Source organism: Rhopalosiphum padi, chromosome 4 (assembly GCF_020882245.1).
Source record: "Rhopalosiphum padi isolate XX-2018 chromosome 4, ASM2088224v1, whole genome shotgun sequence".
NCBI classification, from domain to species: domain Eukaryota; kingdom Metazoa; phylum Arthropoda; class Insecta; order Hemiptera; family Aphididae; genus Rhopalosiphum; species Rhopalosiphum padi.
The window spans coordinates 32,868,312-32,888,819 of NC_083600.1; the positions used below are offsets into that span (position 1 = coordinate 32,868,312).

General features: G+C 25.3%; 1 protein-coding gene across 5 annotated transcripts in view; it reads right to left on the bottom strand.

Moving 5' to 3' along the window:
- LOC132929025 (uncharacterized) overlaps window positions 1-20,508 on the bottom strand; it is a 162,188-nt gene that overhangs the window by 116,132 nt on the left and 25,548 nt on the right. For 2 of the 5 annotated variants that reach the window (XM_060994054.1, XM_060994051.1), the window contains exons 3-4: window positions 3,901-3,970; window positions 3,507-3,648 (exon numbers count right to left, since the gene is read on the bottom strand). The exons of 2 other annotated variants lie outside the window; for them this stretch is intronic. The gene's annotated coding sequence lies outside the window, so the exon portion shown is untranslated. The remainder of the gene's footprint in view (window positions 1-3,506; window positions 3,649-3,900; window positions 3,971-20,508) is intronic. One more of the 5 variants, XM_060994052.1, reaches the window with a different exon arrangement.

Consider the following 20,508-nt stretch of genomic DNA (forward strand, 5'->3'; position numbering starts at 1 on the left):
ATTCAAAGTATTAAATGATTAACGCGAATTCGTTAGGGTTAATTGATGTACCTAAAAACCAGAAAATAATTATTTTTTATAATCAATTGACTTTTACAAAAAAAAAAAAAACATTTACTTATTGCGTATCATAAATTTGAGGTTTTGAAGAAAAATCAGACATTGATGTGCAACTTGCAGATGCGTGCGACAAAATGAATAAGTTAAAATTCGAATTGGCCACACGCTACACGCATAGTTTTCAGAAAGATTATATACTATTATAAATAATTTATTTTGCACATGATAAACGATTGTTTTTTTTATTTTCATTTACCAAAGAGTAACTACCTCTACCCTGTAATGTTTCTAAAAATTAATTTCAATGCGAGTAATCACTTGTATACAATTTTTAAAAATGATTACAAGTTTTAAACTTTTTTCTAAAAACTAAACGATAAAGAAAATTGATAAAATAATACAGTTTTGTAATTTTATATTAAAAAATATATATGACAAGTATACTAGACGAGCTACGAGCCACGGTAGACTGGCTGAAGTAAATCTTTGAGCATATTAATATAGAATGATAATATTATCAATGTACATAATTTATGCAATGAAGCACGCGTAACATAACAGTTCATTTATTACGATTTTAAACGAAGTTTATACATAAGCAATACAAAATTATGGTTTACAATAATGTAGAAAATAATCTAAGATCATATATTTTATGATGTATAAAATGCAGAACATTTTTCTACGAGCGTTATTGGTAAACGAGCAGTAGTAGTTTTATGAGGTATGGGAGGGGCTATTGGTAGTATGGGCCTAAATGTATAAGTACGTATAGTTACACAAATGTATCATAACGTAAAGCATTTATTATATAAAAAAAATGTTTCTTATATGGTTAGTTTAAATTAGTAGCAAGGTCTTGCTACTAAAACTCATTTCATACAACACTGGGATTTTTGAAAATATATTTTTTTTCAAAAACAAAAAAAATGTATTTCATAATATTTTTAAGTTTTTAACTCTCTAAATAACAATAACAATTTCATATTTCATATCATATAATATTATTTTCAGAAAAATGTATTTTTTCGACTCAACATTTTGTAAAGTATAGTTTTTGAAATAAATACTGTCTATTTTTGTGTTACTTTTGTTAAGTACACATCTCACTTTTATTGTATATTTGTGTAATACTGTAATATGTAATAAAACATTTTGGCCACTTCTTCCCTCCATTGTCAAGAACGAACCATTCATGTAAAAGAGTAAAACTGTTGACAAGTGTTAAGTATTATATGAACCTCGTGAAGACATTACAGACAACTCTGTAAATTTATATAATATTCATGATACGAGAAAATAGGACCGATAACACAAGGCCCGTTCACCTCCAATACTTGTTTAATTATTTTTTTAATAATATAATATTTATTTTGATTTTATATTTAATGATATGAGTAATTTGACAATAGTTATAATACTGTTGTAGTCTTGTAAATACAATTATAAATACATAATATAATAATCCTTGGTACATCTCCCACAAAGGAGTTCCATCCATCACTACCCTCTGACAGTCTCACCTAATACACGCCACTTGAAAGAACGATAAGATTAATTTGTATTCTTTCGTAATTCATATCATCGTTAAAAAAAAAATTCGAGAATTAAAACGCAGGTAGTAATATAACTTTACTCTCGAGAAAAGTAAGATGAGACACGTTTTTTCATTTTTTGTATACCTACATGCTTTGTACTAATGTGATTTATGCTTAAAGGTAATGTCAGTTTCGTCGAAAACGAGATGTTTAAGCTGAATTAAGGACGTTTTTGCGATTACATACACGTACGTCGTACTACACTGTCTACACTCAAGTCTAGAATGTTTGAAAAAAAATTCAACATTTAGTCCACAATATTATGTTCTGTGATAGAATAATATCATAATGTTATTAGCATCGCTTTGTAATTCGAACGAGATACGTCGAATATTATTACTGTTATTATAATAAAACAAGACGCCGAGAGTCACGTGTCATAAATTACGTTTGCGACAACAACTCGGTATTCAAAAACGAGTTAAAGAAAAAAAAGTGAGAGAATGAAAGATGGATGCGATAAACAATAAATTGGTATGTTATGTAAACGAAGGGTGAACTCGAAAACTTGGAAACTTACAGGAAGGATTGGGCTAGCAGAATTTGTATTTGGTCAAGATGATAATATACAAAATAATATTATAATAATCAATTAGTAACTGAAGAACGTACAACGCGTATAATACAATACCACTAAAATATTTGATATTATGTGCAGTGTTTCACCAAGCATGATGCACACTCCCCAGTTTTTCATTAAATAATTAGTTAATTTAAATTATGATTTCTGAAAGTTTTAAATATTAGGTATACTTTGACCTTACATTTTAAAATTTTTGAAAATGTTTTTACTAATTACAAATAGAGTGTCTTGTGGCGATAAAACTCCTTTTTTGGAAATTAAAAATCCCCTTTTTTATGTAACTTATTTAGTAAATAAATATTTTTTTTAATACTGAAGTACTTATTTCAAAATTTGAACATTTGATTAGTTAGCAGTTCTTAGTTATCCAACTATTTATATTAAGAATAATAGTGCGTAAAAATAGTTTTACAGAAATACAAAGTAGATGGACTTTTTTAAAACCTATATTATTGTGTATCTTTTGATCAATTTTAAAATGCTTGAAATGTTTTGTACTAGGTTTTTAAAAAATTTCCTATGGAGACACTTCTATTCATAAACTTCTATTTTTTAAATGAAAATCCTCTTCCCTTTATAATTGTAAATAATTTCGAGAATATAATATTTTCTGAAAATGTTGGCGTATCAAAATTAGAATTAGAAATTTTGTGTTAATTATTTTCTGGTACTCGTACTAAGGATATTAGATCCATTTTAACAGATTTAAAAGATATTTAGGTTACAATTTGAAAATTTTAGTAATTAATATTAATGTATCGACATTTTATACTCTGTAAAAAAAAGTCAGAGTTTAATAAATACTAGATCCATAGTACAAAAAATCTCAAGTAAATACAATTCTGAAGTAAATTAAAAATTCCATGAATCAGAATTTTAATTAACCCATTATTAATTGAAACAATTGAGTTGAATATGCTCGATATGAGTCATCATGTACATAAAAATTAAAAAATAAATACTATAATGCGTAGCGATTTATTATTGAATATTGTTATATTATTCGATGTTTGAACGAAACCCTGTTTGTTCACGATCTTTTGTTCGTGCATTATTTTAATTAATTTGATAATATTCTATCTACGAATAAAATAAATTTAGTGATTTTTATTTCAATATTGATCCCAAATTGTATGTTATTTGTTCGTGCAAAAACCACCACACGCGATAGATACATTTTATAGGTAATGTAAGATCGTGAAAGTTAAAGAACTTATAAAATAATAAAAATACACCATGCGTGTAATGTAATTACTTCGACGTACCTAGTTAGCTACATAAAGAGATTTGTTTGTTAACCTCATAACTCGAGAAAATTTAACAGTTTACGAGGTAGGATCAATGCAACATGACTTTGACTTTTTGAAATTGAAACGTAGTTCCGAACTTCTATTATTCCATTTTTGTCTAAAATGTAAATGAAAATATAATTAAAATGATTAACCTTCTAATAAGCTGTTAAGTGTATTTATAACTTAAACTATTATCAAGATAATACTGCAAATTGGATACATTTTAATTTAAACGAAATACTATCATAGTTTGTGAAATGAATAAATTATAATATATAGTTTAAAATTACTGTAAGATAAAATTATTGAATTCATAACATTATAACATAGATATTAGGTAGTATTATTATAAAATTAAGATATTTACTGTTAAGATTAAGAGTAGCACTACATTACAGCGAAGAAGCGGAGTTTCTCTACATTCTACACTTCCTGACCTGTAATTTTAAAAATAAAAATTAAATTGAAATGTTTATGAAAATTTTATTTTTATATAGTATAATATAGTCTTTTATAATAATTTAGTATACATTTGTATATAACATATTACATACCACAATTAAAAATATTATTTTTTAATTATTTAAAATCGTTATATACAATTAAAGTATTTAGAAAAATGTATTTATAAAAATTATGGAGAGGGAATACCCTTCTTTAGTCCCCAATGAAAAAATATTACAATCTAGAAAAGTATTGATTTTATAAGTAAAAACTGTAAAGAGCTGTATAAATTATAAACATTATACATAACACACGAAGCATAAAGAACAAACAATTTTGAATATTTAATATTCAATTAAAGCTAAAATAAATGATCGAAATTCTGTACGCAAACATAGTCCGAATTTTAGCATAAAACAAAATCGATTTCTTCGTAATCGGATTTTCTGCATATAAATCATTCTCGTTTTTATATTTCAAAGTTAACCTCGAAATTTAAAAAAAAACTACAGACATTTTTGTTGAATTTTTTTTATCGATTTAAGGACTCTATGAAAATTTAGGAGAACTTACACCCAAAAAACTATAATCACATACAAAACATGAAAAAACAACACAAGTTACAAAATCTAATTACTTATGTTTTCATTCAAAATTACACATCTGATTCGATCGAGAGATAAGTGAAATTGTAACCACCCTCCTTCTGATTCACATAATATTTTTACCGGTGCGTTAATAGGGTTAAGGTCAGTTAATATCGCACCAAGCGGAAAATATGATCGGTTAAGTGACCGTTATTAAAAATAATACTTATCGCTTTAAGGCCGTAACTAAAATAATACCCAGTCGTATATTTATAACGGCAGCTGAGGATTGAATTCTATAAAATTTATATAAAAAATCGAGAGACGAGTTAAAGGTTTTAAAATTAAATGACCGGTTAAATCCAGGGTATTAAAATTATACGTCCTAGTTGAGACTTGGGATTTATAACAATTCGTCTAAATCTACTCCCACGTATTATGTATGATGATAATACATGCAAATATGTAAATGTTAATAATAGGTACGTACATATATTATTTTACGACATGTTAAGCTTTATAATTGGTTTATACATTAAACGCGTAAAAAAAAAAATCGGCGTTAAAAGAAGTTTATAATGTATCATTATTTGTGTATCATAATAAGTGTAACATGGGTAAATTAATATAAATATGCAAGTACATGATATGATGTAATTATGAGCAAAAAATAAAGTCAAATATTATCCAAAAACTAAGAAATACATTTTTTTTGCAAAAATAAATAAAAATTTAAAGTATTAAATAAAATAAAAAATTGTTAATTTTATTTATTTTACTAATTTGAAACCGACTGCCCTTATATTCTGTTTGGGAATGGAAAGTTTAAATGTTTTTAGACTCGATTTGTATGCAACCTAACTACAGTATCCCTAAACGTGCTTAACATTATAGATTCAATCTAGCTCATACCTAACAAACCCAATTAACGAGTTGATAATTAGTTTAAAAAAAAAAAATAGTTTTTAGTCATTGCGTGCACTAATTCGGATACAATGCAATATATTCAACAGTAGGCTCCACGCGGTATTAAATAATATATATATATATATATATATATATATGTATATTATTCTTCGATTGTCCTGTGTTATAATTAAAATATAAATTGCTGTAGTAAAAGCACAAGAATGATTATTTGGAAAAATAAAATAAAATATTGAAAGTTTGACTTAGACTTAGAACACAGTCAGCTTGGAAAACGAATTTTATTCGACTTAAGAACATGATTTGGTAGTACTCAAGGTAAAACATACTTTTTTTCATTACGACAAAATCACACAAAATCTATCTAGTGGATAAAATACGTTGAAATTCATAATTAATTAATTATTTTTTGGAATGACAACAAATTAACAACAATATAAATCAATTCAAATAATTTATTATTTTCGCTTAATCCACTACTTTGTAATATTGTCATGCTTTTTAATATCGTACGATAACGGGTTTAGAACATTAGTGAGGTATATTTTAAATTTGATGTAATTCTTTTACAAAAACTTAGTTAACTCACTAACTTAACTGTGGTAGAAGATCTAATTAAAAGGTAACTTCTAAATGTGTGTGACAAAATAAACCGATACAAAAAACGTAAAGCCGTCTCCTTAGAATCATTCATACAATAATATCGCGGTAATCGGTTTAAATCTCAATATTTTTAACAATTAATATAATATATTAATATCGCACCAAAACAAAAAATATCTTTTATACGATAAGTTTTTTTTGTCATTTGGAGACAACTCTTAATTGAGACAAATATTATTTTTGAAAAGTTAAATAACTGTTTTTTTTTTTTTTAAAGTTTTTAACTATAAGTTAACGAAAATATCACTATGGATTTTTGTACAAAAATGACTAGGGCCGTGAAATGGAAATCATAGCATTACAGTTTAATGTAAAATGCATAGATCATTTTGTACTTTAAAATTTTTTAAAAATATACCTGCTTCACATTATTTTACATTTCATCAATATTTGTTTAGAAAAAAATACATCAAAATTAGTTAATAAATATACATAATAGTTTAAAGCATCTGATAAAGATTTAAAATAACTTTATAATGAATTTTCACAAGTAATTATTTATAATACAATCTAATACACAAAAAAATATAATAATACATTAAACATAAATTAATAAATATAAATAAATCTTATAATATCGAAACATACAGTTTATCACAAAGTACATAATATAACAATATTCTGATTTGAATTTTCGAATTTTTAACTTAAAAGACTCGACAAACTCGTTGCAAAAAAGAAAACACCTAAATCAATATACATATACCATCGTAATATTATTATTATATATATATATTAATATGATTGACAATTGTAACGACTATGTATATATATATATATGAGTGCTGGAAAAAAGCTTCATATTATACGGATGTATGCCGTATGGGCATGACTAATGGTCGGTCGCGTAAAAAAATGGGTTCGTTGAGAAGTTTGTAGCGATCGCTTTTTATTTTAATGAGTTCTATAATATTATCGAAACGATGACTCGAGCATAATATAAAGAAATGTACCGACTGGATTTTTCCGAAAGTCCATGGCCTAAACGTTGTTGGGTGGGCATTATTATTCGCGACAGACTCACGCTGAAGGTCTGTCATGTGCTTGTCACATCCTCACACGTATTTACGTCAGACATTGATCGATGTGACGTACATGCTGGTCTGAAACATTCTGTATACAGGGTGATTCGTCGAAAATGCTCACTCACTTTTCTTTTGATAATGAAATTATTTAAATTCTTATTTTTGAAATTTTTAAATATATCTACTTCTTACACCTAAAACCGTATTTTACGATTCTTGAGATTTTGCTATTATTTAAGAAGTGTCCACGATGCTACGAATTTCTATTCTTCAAATAAATACCCCAAGCCACAACCTATTATTTAACTTAAAATGTCGATGTACTCAACACAAAATCTGAACAAGTTGCTCAGTTATTACATTTTTATACAAAGAACAGTAGTCTTAAAAATGGTTTAACAAAAATATAAATTACATAGATGTTATATTGAATCTAGTATTTATTATCCTTCAGCCATGTTAACAAATTATAAATGTTGATAGATTAATATTAATTTTTAGTATTTTCAAATCACCATCGTTCCCGTATCATTTCATGGATCTATTAATTTTCCTTGGTACACAAAGTTATATAACTCAAAAAATACTCGTTCAAATTATTATTTAGATACAACATTTTAAGAAAAATTATTAGCCAAATAATGTATAATAAAATAGGGGGAGGATCCCCATTTAAAAAACGAAAGTTCGACTCATGACACTCCTTAGGTAGTATATAAAATTTCAAGAAACTTGAAAAATATATTATAGTCTTTCTAAAAATTCAAAAAGTCAGATATTTAATTACTGTATTGTTGAAGAAAGAGCAAAAATGTGGAGATTTTACTTGGTAAATCACTCTGTATAAAACGTGTACAGTAAGCGCGTAATGCGTATACATATATACTGTTATTTATACGAAGATATGTGTGAGTGTATACATTCTACAGGACATAGGTTTCCTTTAGGGAGACGCCAATGACCTGTCCTCGCAGGGTAGGTGCGATTGTAAAACATTATTCGGACCCCGACTTGTTGCCGCGTTTTAGGCGATTATTAATAATTCTCAAGACCGTCCTTCACGACAACTGATTATTATTACGATCGTCTCGATATAGATACCTAATACCTATACATATATATATATATATATATATATATATGAAAATATATTAATATTATTATTATTATTGTTATTACTATTATTTAACTTTATAAAACACGCATTATGCCATTATTGCACGCTTTTACTTCAATTCGTTTCGGTCCGATTATTATATCTAGATGTCGATAAGTACATATTTTGCAATGAAAACTCCATGAACTATTGGTGCTAAAATACTTCATGATTACTATTTACCGTGGCTTCCCGAGTTAATATTTTTGTGATTGTTTTATATAATAGATATAATATTATACATTTACATACTGCAATTGTGTGTTTTGTACTTTTGTTATCATTAATGTCGGAGGATGTATTATTTTTATTTTTAAACTCCGAGATTTATTTACTAATATATATATAAATATATAATGTAGAGTTTAGAATAATAAACAGCGTTTCGCACAACTCTATAAAACACGTACAAGAAAGAAAAGGGTCTTCCGAGACTTTTTCTACTCGGGATTTTAAATTAATAACTGTTTTTTTTTTTTTTAATTGTTTGCGCTCTTTTTTACTTGATATTTATTATTCCAATTTAATAATAACTTTTCAGATGACGTTTTACGCTCTCATAATATTTATAGCTGTAAGTATATTAAATAATTCTGACGATCAGTCAAAAAAAAAAATCTCAAATTCATGTATGCTGTATCCCGTCCGTTTAGTCAAAAACGTTATCTTTACACAACTATAATATGTTCATATTATCTCTTCGTTTTAGCGGATTTTATTCATTCAATGTGGATATTTTTCCAAACTCCGTGAAGAGAAATCCACTAAAAATAGATGTGGTTTCTCAAAGTATAATACTGGCTTAATTTTCTAAAGTTATTACTTATTTAAGTCATCGCTAACATATTGACGAGAGCACTGCATCATTAAAGGTTGTTCAATGGATTTCAAGCGTACGATTTTTACTACACATTAAACTATACATTATAAATATATTTAATATCATTTTATTCACATGTTGTATTGGTATTCTATACAAATATTAATCGTATGTATTACCTCATATCAACTGGTATATATTTACATTATAATATTATAAAAAACTACACCTACTCTAGGTCTAGAGATACTAACTTAAGATATACCTACAGTAGATATTAGAGCGAATTTACATTACATCCAACTAAATTTAAGAATATTATACAGTGCCACTTATAGGCTTTTATTGATATTTTAATTTTAAAGTAAGTTATAGCTATATAGGGTAGTACAATTTTAAAATGTTCATAAAATTGAAATATCAATAAAAGCCTATAAGTTGCACTACTGCACTAGATAATATTCTGTTGAATTCCATAAATATTAGCTAAAATTGCTACGTAGTGTAAGTCAGAGAGAGAAAACAAATAATAGTACGCCAACATCCTCTTCAATAAAAAAAAAGTTAAGTCAGTATAAAAGACGACATCAAAGCTAAATTCTTATTAAAACTCAAATGTCAATAAAAATATCTTTATTTTATGGTTTTCTTTCGTATTTAAAGTACGACTCCAAACCTAATATTAATGTTTGTATCTGTAAATAAATACATATTATATGCAATAATACAATCATATCTTAATTATAACATAGTGCACGACGTATTTACAAAGGAAAATCGGGAACGAAATAGATTATGAGGTTAAAAAAAAATATGTCAATAACATATAATTCAATTTCTTTGGAGTTTTCACTCGAAAACTGAAATGTAAAATCAACCTTTGTCGAGTTAAAAAATATGGTAAACGGAAATTACAGATGTCATTTTAAATTGTATTATATTCCATATTACCTAAATAATATTATGTTTAGGATATCAATAAAAATAAGATTAAACAGAATTCAAATATCTGCATTATAATATTATATGTATACCATTTTACACTGTCCACTGATAAGCATATACCTACAACCGAAAAATATAATTCCTAATAATTTTAACACATTTATTATTATTTTAATTCTATTCTATAAAAAAAATATATATTATTCTTAAAATATATACCGATTGATCACATAATATAACCAATTAAAAAAAAATTAACTGTACAATACACGTCTAACATTTGTGTGATCTATCACTTTTCACGTTTTAAAATAAATCCTTTCATCAATTAATATCGAAAAGTATTTCAATATGCCATATAAGATAGCTACAATACTATAATAGATATAAAAAATAATTTTTAATATTTCTTTCGGCGCTCACGATAAAAAATAATTCAATGATTGTTATAAATATTTAGGTACCATCACTTTTCATTTATCACTTCTCTCAACGCTATATTATAATAATACTGTGAAGAGAATAGTGTACTTATTGTAAAATGTTCAACTGTCGTATTTAAAAATAATTTGTTATGAATAGAATTATTGTTCATCCATAAATAAAGAGCAATATTACATTTATAAATTCTATTGCGACATTCGTCATTATTCTTATTTTGCTGCTACTGTGATATTTAATTTTCTTCATAAAACAAATGCAGTATTATAATTTCGTAAGATTATAATGTAGAACTAGGATTCAGTCGTTAAAATCAGGAAATGAGATTTAAAAATTAAATACTCTAGTATAAAGAATAAAACATAATATTATACATTTTAATTAAAACTGTCAATTTGTTTCTTAAAATTCTTTTAAAAGAAAATGTCATCACCTACTTTTTTTAATGGCTTATAAATTATAGTTAAGGAACAAAAATTAAAATAAAAGTTTAAGATAAATTTAAAGTAGGTAAATATATAACCTTAAATATTATTATAGTAATATATTATCAAGGTAACCTATTTTTTTTGTCTAAAGGTTAGGTATAAATACGTATAATAAAGAAGTATTTTTTTTTTTTTAGGAATATAAGGATCATATTTTAATAGATATAAAATTCAATATTAATTATATTGAAAACTGCATTTAAATTGAAAACATTTTGATTATAATATCCGTCTTGATTATTTAAGAACCACAAGCGTAAAAAACAACAATAAAATATCAAAATCATTAAGATAAATTTAAATTAAATAAATACTTATCTAAATAACAGTGTTTTAAAAATTATAATTTTTGGGGGTTTAAAAAATATATACATAATAAAAATGATCGGTTGTTTAAATTTTTGCTTAATGTTAACATACGGATCAAGCAAGAAACGTTTGGCCTGCGAACAAAAATCGATTTTTTTCAAAGAAAACTATAAAATATGAATAATATCGACGGTATCTACTGCTGTAATATAAAAAACAATCAGTCAACAACCGATTTTCATTTAGCGCTGTACATCTTCCACCACTAACCCGGTGACAGAGTGATCACATGGTTTTCGACTAACCAATCGCATCGTTAACGATACCACAAATAGCAATTGTTCTCTTTTAGAACAGAGTATACGCATTACGCACAAAAATATCTACTAACAATTTTCATGTTTTTATTCACGACATCGTGAACTATATTTCGTGGTTTACTTAGGGTGAAATACAAAATCGAGTAAAAAAAAATAATAAAATAAACAAAATAAATCCAAGCCCTAATTCATTATAGTTTAACATGCGTATGTACGTCAATTTTGACGGCAATAATCCGGGCAATGAGGAATAATGTTATTAAATAATATAAACAATGTATAAATAAATAAGTCCATTCACAGCTTTAATGTATTTTATATACTTTCCATTTTGGATTATGAGTAAGAAATCCATTGACTACAAAATCACATTTAGTTATTGGTTTATATTTTTTTTCAAATATTTTTTGGCAGAAAAAACGTATCTAATATTGTTCCAGTCGCAGTATCTATAATACATCGATATAGATTGAAAATTGGTCACAGATGGTACAATGTCATATTGTCATTCTTTTTTTTTTTTTAATTTCCCTATCATTAATTCAGAAAAATATCAACAAAAAAAAGGTGAAATTTAACAACCATCGCATTTTTGTAAAATCTATTTTGATATTTTTTTCATTATATACTTAAAATTTATTAAATTTATTGATAAAATTATACATGTTTGGACATATTTTGAAAAAAAATTTTTTAACTTAAGATGATATTTTACTGACTTTTTAATTTTATAAATTTAACAATGAACATTAATATGATTTTAAATAATCAAACCATGATATATAAACTCAAATATTTAGCTCAAAAATTGAAGTTTTTAAGTTGCTATAAGTTTGAATTTTAAGTACAAGATAACTCGTATCAAATAACAATGTTAAATCATAACCCATAACGTAAATAATAAAAATAAAATATATAATAAACAGTAATATTAAATGTGCTAAATAAATGTTAAAATGTTTTCTCGTAAGCAAACTTTATATAGGTACCTGTAATATTTTAAAAACGTCGATAAAAGTATAATATTTATAACATAGAGTAATAAAACGATTCTGATCAAATGCATTTTAAAAATAATATGAATTTAAATTTAAAGACAATAGCACAAGTGGTTACTGATCTCTACAATACAAGCAATATAGTTTAAAAAAAATTATTTTTTTATTATTAAAATATTTTAAGTGGACGATAATATCGATTAGTGCTAACCTAAAAAAATCCATCAATGAAAAATGATTATTCATTACTGATGTTATGTAATAAATACTTACACATGAATATGTTGGCTATCGTAAAAACAAATATTTTTTTGTTTATTTATGGTTACCATTGATTAGAGAAAATAAAATAGTTATTACTAATAATTATAATTAGATATAACTATAGTCCTGTATTTTATATGTTTTAGTTAAAACTACCAAAAAGGAATAGAAAAAATGTGTAAAAAATATGTATGGTTTACTTTTAATAGAGTTTAAGACACGTTAAATCCATTGCCATTAGTTAATTTTTTACAGGCAACGCCATTCAGGATAGGCTACAATTAGTAAATGTGTTTACTATATAAGATCAAAAGCTTAAAACGAATAACCCTTATGCAAATCTTCAGTATTCAACCAATTTTCATAAAATTTTCGTCAATAAATTCAGCAAGATCCGGGATACTATAGATTTTTTTTTAATACTAACTTTTTAACACATAAATGTGAAATACATAGTTAATTCACAAAAAATTATCATTTTTTTTTATTTATATATTTTTGCCATTGGTTAAAAAAAATAAAATAGTTATTATAATTGGATATGATTTTAGATCTGTACTTTATATTTGGTCAAAACTACCCAAATAATTGTACAACAAATCTATGCGGTTTAATTTAAATGATTTTAAGAAGAGGTAAATCCATGCACATTTAATTTATCACAGGCAATACCGTACAGGATCAACTAGTTATATTATAAAACACAATGGCCATATACATTATATACAATTATATATTTACCTAAGTACGTTTATACTAATAACATTAAAATTAAAAACTTTAATAATATGTGTATAATTATACAACCTGTAATATTGTCTCTAAATATATATAGGTATTATGTTCTATGAACAAGAGAAAATTGAGAGAAGGTCTTGAACAATTTTATGAAATATGTGATAAAATGACAAGAATTTATCAAATATTTAGCTTTCCCGAAATTCCTCCATCGTATTATTGATTTTCGACCAAACAGATACATGTCACCCAGGATGAAAATGTTATAATAACAATTAATTAATAAATTAATTATATTCATGGATAATATTGTGTCAATATTGCCTATTATTACAGTAATTGTGATTCACGACCATTGATAAAGATAATTAACGTTATGACGGCATTTGAGAGGTAATAATAGAATAATAGATCATAAGAATACCAACGCATTTCAAAAGAAAAAACTACCTTCACAAACAGTTCAAAGAATTAAACATTTTAAGTGTTGATACCAATTTACTGTGTATATAGTAATTGTAAATATCTCGTATAATGGCACACAATCATTTATATGAGAAAATCGTCATTATATCAGAACACTTGTATTATTACCGATGTAAATAAAATAATAATATGTTGACACTTTTGAGAGATTTTATGTATATCTATTCCACTCAAATTATAGGTCAATCGGTAGATATAATTGCAGAAATGCAGGCTTATAATATTCTTGTATAAAATATTTATTCATGAGTATATATTATATTAACTATAAGATAATTAATAACACAAATATTATACATAACATATTATTATGTGAACTTTTTACTGTTTTTAAATTTAATCGACTACATAAAAATAATTATCTAAAAAAAACATGAACTTATTAATAACTTTAAAAAATATTGTTAAAAAAAAACGTTGAAATAATTTAAGCAAGAGTAAGTAATTATATTTCCTTTTTGATAAATTTTTAAACCGGATCATTGTGATTTAAGATAATATGTCAATTAAATATAAATCGAATTAAGATTATCATCGTCTTCTTGTTTGAAAATCTTATAACAAGAAATTATAGTATAATATAATACATATACCTATTATATATACATATTTTTAATACATTGTATCTGAGAGTAACAAAAAAATGTTTTAAGAAAAAAACTGATGAAAACTTTACGTAATGTCATAAAATCATAAACTTTATAAACAAAAAGCTGAGTAATGACTTCCGAAGTGTTATTTTAATTAGTAATATTTTCAAACAATATAGATAGCTATTTTCTTCGCCAATTTAAAGATGTTTAGAAAACTTTTGATAATATTAATATTATAATGATTCACTATTAACTATTGCAAAAGACGCGTTAGTAGAGTAATCGAATATTCGTATAATAAACAATTTCATCAAAATATTATATAATTAATATGTCGATCACATGTAGTATTGAATATCGGTATACAGGTAACATAAACCAAATACTTGTAGGTGTATAAGAATTACGTCTACAGCGATGGTAATAGAATACGATGCACGATATATACCTACCGAAGAAACTCATGTTCATAAGAAGATTTTACCTATATAGGAATATATATAATATACCCACAACGGTGAGTATCGGCTTCACATTGGAACAGTGCGAAAAAAAAGACCTTAAAATGTTTACTGCATATACCTGCATGTCCGGTATATTATGCTATATTATTATAATCTTTACACGTGGATGCAACGATAGTATCCCTCTGCAACCGTAAGTACTAAGTAGGTACTAATAGAAGTACGTAGTACATACGTCTAGTTACCTCCCAAAATATATCAGTTTCCTCCAATTTTTATCGTAAATAAAAAGTTGAATATGTATTAGTAGCGTTCAATCATCAGGTAGTACATAATTATACATAGAAATTTTCTCTCAAAAATGTTCAGACTAGTTACCGCATTTAGAATTAAATAGTGGTGCATAAATTCAAAGTGAATATATTGATTTATAACTGTAAAAAAATGTGTAAACGCAGCAACATATATTAAATATAACATAAATTGATATTATATTATATAATGATAAACAATGTTCCTAATAGGTAGACAGAGATATTTTTTCATTTTATCATAGTAAACCATTGTGGTTTTATTTTAAATCTAGAAAAATCTTCATACTCTAATTATCGAGAATAATTCAATTTATAACTTTAAATATTAGTATATGTTTTCTCCTAATAGATATAGAAACTCAAAATATCAATTCAATTTCCGGTGGAAAATTATTCATGCATGGAATCATTTCTACGCATTTGAAACCTCTGATATATATTTAAATGCTAAATAGGCAAACATGATTGTTAGACTTTTATTTTCATATGTGATGTTTGAACATTTTTGAATCATTTAGGGACCTGCAGTTAACCATTAAAAGGCAACTTTTACTAGGCCTTTTTTGTTAATGCTAAAATTTAGGGCGCGTCGGAAAAATATCTATCTTTTTGTCTTCAGAAGACAACTTATTGTTAGCGTCAATAAACGAACATAGTACCAGGATATTCGTGTTTTTATAACAGTATTTTATCCATAACTATACTTTTGGAGCAGGGAGCTTTTAACCGTGGTACGTTTTTTTAGAAAAAAAATGCTGATGTGCCCGATTCGGGTGGACAACTGCAGAACCAGGCGTCTTTACGCCCGAAACCCAAAGTCACAAATCTTCCCAAAAGTACCGCTAGACTATATAAAAATGAATCATAATATTATAATACGTGAACGTGTTTTTGACAATATATTAAGATACTATGGTCAGTAGTCAGTTATCACTTCACCACGGCAAGTGAAACTTTTATTGACTTGTCGTAATATCGCTAATAATATATATTATTTATATACCTACTTAACATATTTATTTTGAATTAATTACTAAAAAATATTTAAAATATTAAAATAACGAATTATTAAAAGTAATAAAAATAATAATATATTAAAACAATGGTCAAATATTAAAAAAAAAAATTTAATTTTGGATTGCGGTGAATAAATTAATATAATGGTATTACAACGGAGGCCATTATTGGGTTTTTCCAGACATGAGGCTTAACATTCAAAATAACAGTAATAGTATAATATGATCAATCTTATTATATAATCCTGAAATGAATTTTTCTTTATTTCTACGAGTATGTCATTTTTTTATTACTATAAAAATTAGTAGACATATATCATATTATAATAATTTACACAAATATATTATACATTTTTTTTTTAAATAAATCTCGAAACAAAATACTTATCAATATAATTTCAATGATATTTTAATAATTTGCTTTTTTAGTTATGAACAATAAACATATTTTTTATGTTAACACATAAAGACGAATACTTAACGATATTGGATTAACGTCGGATTTTAAAAATCATTTAATCTATCTCCAGTATTTTTGTGTTATTTCGGAAATATGTCTAAAATTAAGAAGATGAGAAGAAGAAAATCATAAAATTAATCATTGTAATTACCTATATTTGTAATAGGTATAAATTTCAACTGAAGCAAAACGAAAAACGATAGAAAGATTAATAATTTAACCCGTGCAAAGTCGAGTAATATTACTAGTATTATAAATTTTGAATTTATGAGCGAAAATATTATTAATATCCCTCATTTTATCAGTTAACAAGTAGGAGCGATAGGGAGTGTATAATACTATTATATATATATTGTTTACTTTACGCACTATGAATATAAAATATATTGTCGAACACTAAGATCTACAGTCCATGAAAAATACTAAAACACTCTCTTTGCGCGTATTAATATAGAAAATGCAGAAATTTTCACCTATCACAATCGCCTTCTGCTAAATAAAATAATAAATAATAAATATCCCTCTTCATGCTAAATACAAACTGTGTACTGTGTATAAATATAGTATTATCTTATAGTTTTCGATAAATAACAAGATCAAATCAATAGCGTCATTAGAGAGGGAAGAGAAAAAGCTAGGCATTTGCCACTGTATTTAATTTTAAAAGCCAATAGTGGGTTAAAAAAATATAACTAACATTTTTTTTTATTTTATAAGTGCTAGAAAATTATTGTCATGATAGAAACTAATATGTATAATTTTTAAGTTCGAGTTAATAGACGCGTTGGTTTTCTCAAATAATATAATTTTTAAAAACAAATCAACCACTCTTACATTTATCCATGGTTTATTAAACATCTCTATAATAGAATATATTTAAAAAATTTTGATTTTTTTTTAATTACGTTTTAGTAATCGTGTATCATATAACATTTTAATTTCTTTGAACTCTATAGAAAAATATAAAATAACGCCACTGAAGTATGTACCATAGTTATTTAGCCCCCCATACAGGAATAAGAATTGTTTTCAATTTTTTTTTCTTTAACATTGTTGATTAAAAATTATTCACTGGGTATAAATACTTGAAAATCTAAAGTTAAAATTTTGATAATTCGTAAAAATCTAAAAAATGTACAAATTATTTTGTAATTAAAAATGCATAAGTATTTTTGTTTTTATACCCAAGATATGAAAACATAATACAAGATTCCTCATAAGCAGTTCATATTGAAATTATAAAATCTAAAAAATATTTAAGGACAATTATTTTTATAGATATATTTTAAGTTCAAATTTTGATGAAATTACTTATTTAAATGATAAATAAAAATGTTAATTATTTTGTTATAATTTAAAATCATTATTCGTGGAACATAAAACTACCGACATTATATTACTATGAATTTAACATAAGTAATGACATTTTTTATTTATATTAAGATATTATCTATTTATACTATGGACTTATTTTAACATATTTATTTTTTAGTACAATACCCACTGTTCCGCGGAAATATAACATAATTATGATATTATAACAACGATATAATTTTAAATATTATTACCACTAAAAAATTGTATTATTTCTATACACTATCATATAGACCTACTCATAGAGTCTCTAATACATTTAAAGATAATAAGTAATTTACATTAAATTGAATTCTGAGAACGAAATTCTATTTTGTCGCATTATTAAAAAAGGGCAAATATCCATTTTTCACATGGCAAATGTAATAAAAGTAACAAATCAAACAATATAGTGAGTCATCGGTAAAATATAAGTCCTAGAGAACCATCGCTACTACAACTGTATTGTTCGACCGCGCCGTAGATAGGGTTGATTAGTTGTCAGCTCCGGTGAATGGTATTAAGTAGACACAACAAAGCGCATAAAAGCCACGTTCAATTCTCAGCTAATAAAACACACTGGACAATGACAACAGGACAATCAGTTCAGTGCGAATACAACGTGCAAAATGTGCTGAAAAGTTCATCTTTCAACACATGTAACTCCCCTTATATTAACTCAGTAAAACTCTCACTATTATATACATTATTGAAATCCTATACCTAGGGTTATAATGTAATATTATCAAAACAAAATTAGAAAACTATAAAATCTAAAGAAAGTAATATTAAACCATCTTCAAAAAACGGCTTTTATACACATCTACACAATAAAAATAACGGACTTAACTTTAAAAATGTAATATCTCTATAAGTCTTAGGACTTATACGATATACACATCAGCGTATTAAGTGGGAGGGGGAAAATTTACAAAGGTGGCAGATTCTGAGCCATATAAAATTATACAGTACTTAAGATTCAGAGTAGCAAATACCAATGATAAATTTTTATTATTATTATACTACGTGACGTTAATCATTTAACAATTAATTTGATTATTTAACATGCATTAATAAGAAGAAGATATTCATCAAAATAAAATATATAAAGTGAAGGTCGAAGGTAAAATTTAGTTGTATACTAATTGGCAACTACATCCCAAAGATAAATACAAATAAAGGTCTAATTCCGATTGCAGCCCGGATTTTTATACGTTATATCTGGGCATTATATTTGAATGCTGGCCCAAACAATATTTACTATTTTAGAATATTATATTTATGTATATATAGTTCAATAGTTCAGACCTATAAATAGGGATGCATTTAAGAATTTCGAATAAAGTAAAATCTAAATCTTCTGCCTATCCGATAACGTAATTCTAGGAATTTTAAGAGATTGTGGTAGAATTTTAAAACATATCAATTAGAATACTTAATACATTTTTCTATGTTATAAATAATAATGGTTTATAACTTTTGAATACAGTTGTCAACAATATAACAAAAAATAAATTGTAGTGACTCTATTTTGGATATTTGAAGTTAAATACTTTGAAAAATATTTGAAATAATAAAGATATAATTTTGAATAAATTTCTGAACTTATAATTTTAATCTTTACTAGCATGATTTTATTCCAGTGGCGCAGTGGAAAGCAGAATAGATCCTCTCTAGAACTTTTTTTTTAACTTTTATATAGGTATATTGTTTTATATATTTGAGGTGATATGTGATAATATTACAAAAATACAGAATAAGATTATCGAAATTATAACACTTTATTAAAATATTGAATGGGAGCCACTTTGTCGTGGCAAGGGAGCTTGCGGGATCATATTTCCGACATCCGAGAGGCCTTGAGCTACGAAAAAAGTTTTCGATATAATATAAATTTATAAAATCATTAATAAATAAAAATAATAACAAGTAACATAAAAATTATTATATTCACATATCCTTGATACACTCTAAAATCTAATTTTTTTTTTCATTGTCATTGTGTAAAAAAGAGTACCTATAACATTATATTCATTATATTACAATTTTTATTTATTTTCATTTAACCAGATTATTATTTATTATTATAAGCTACTAACTTGAAATTTATCTATAAACAGGCGTTAATACTGATATTATAATGAACAACGATTTCATTCTTACT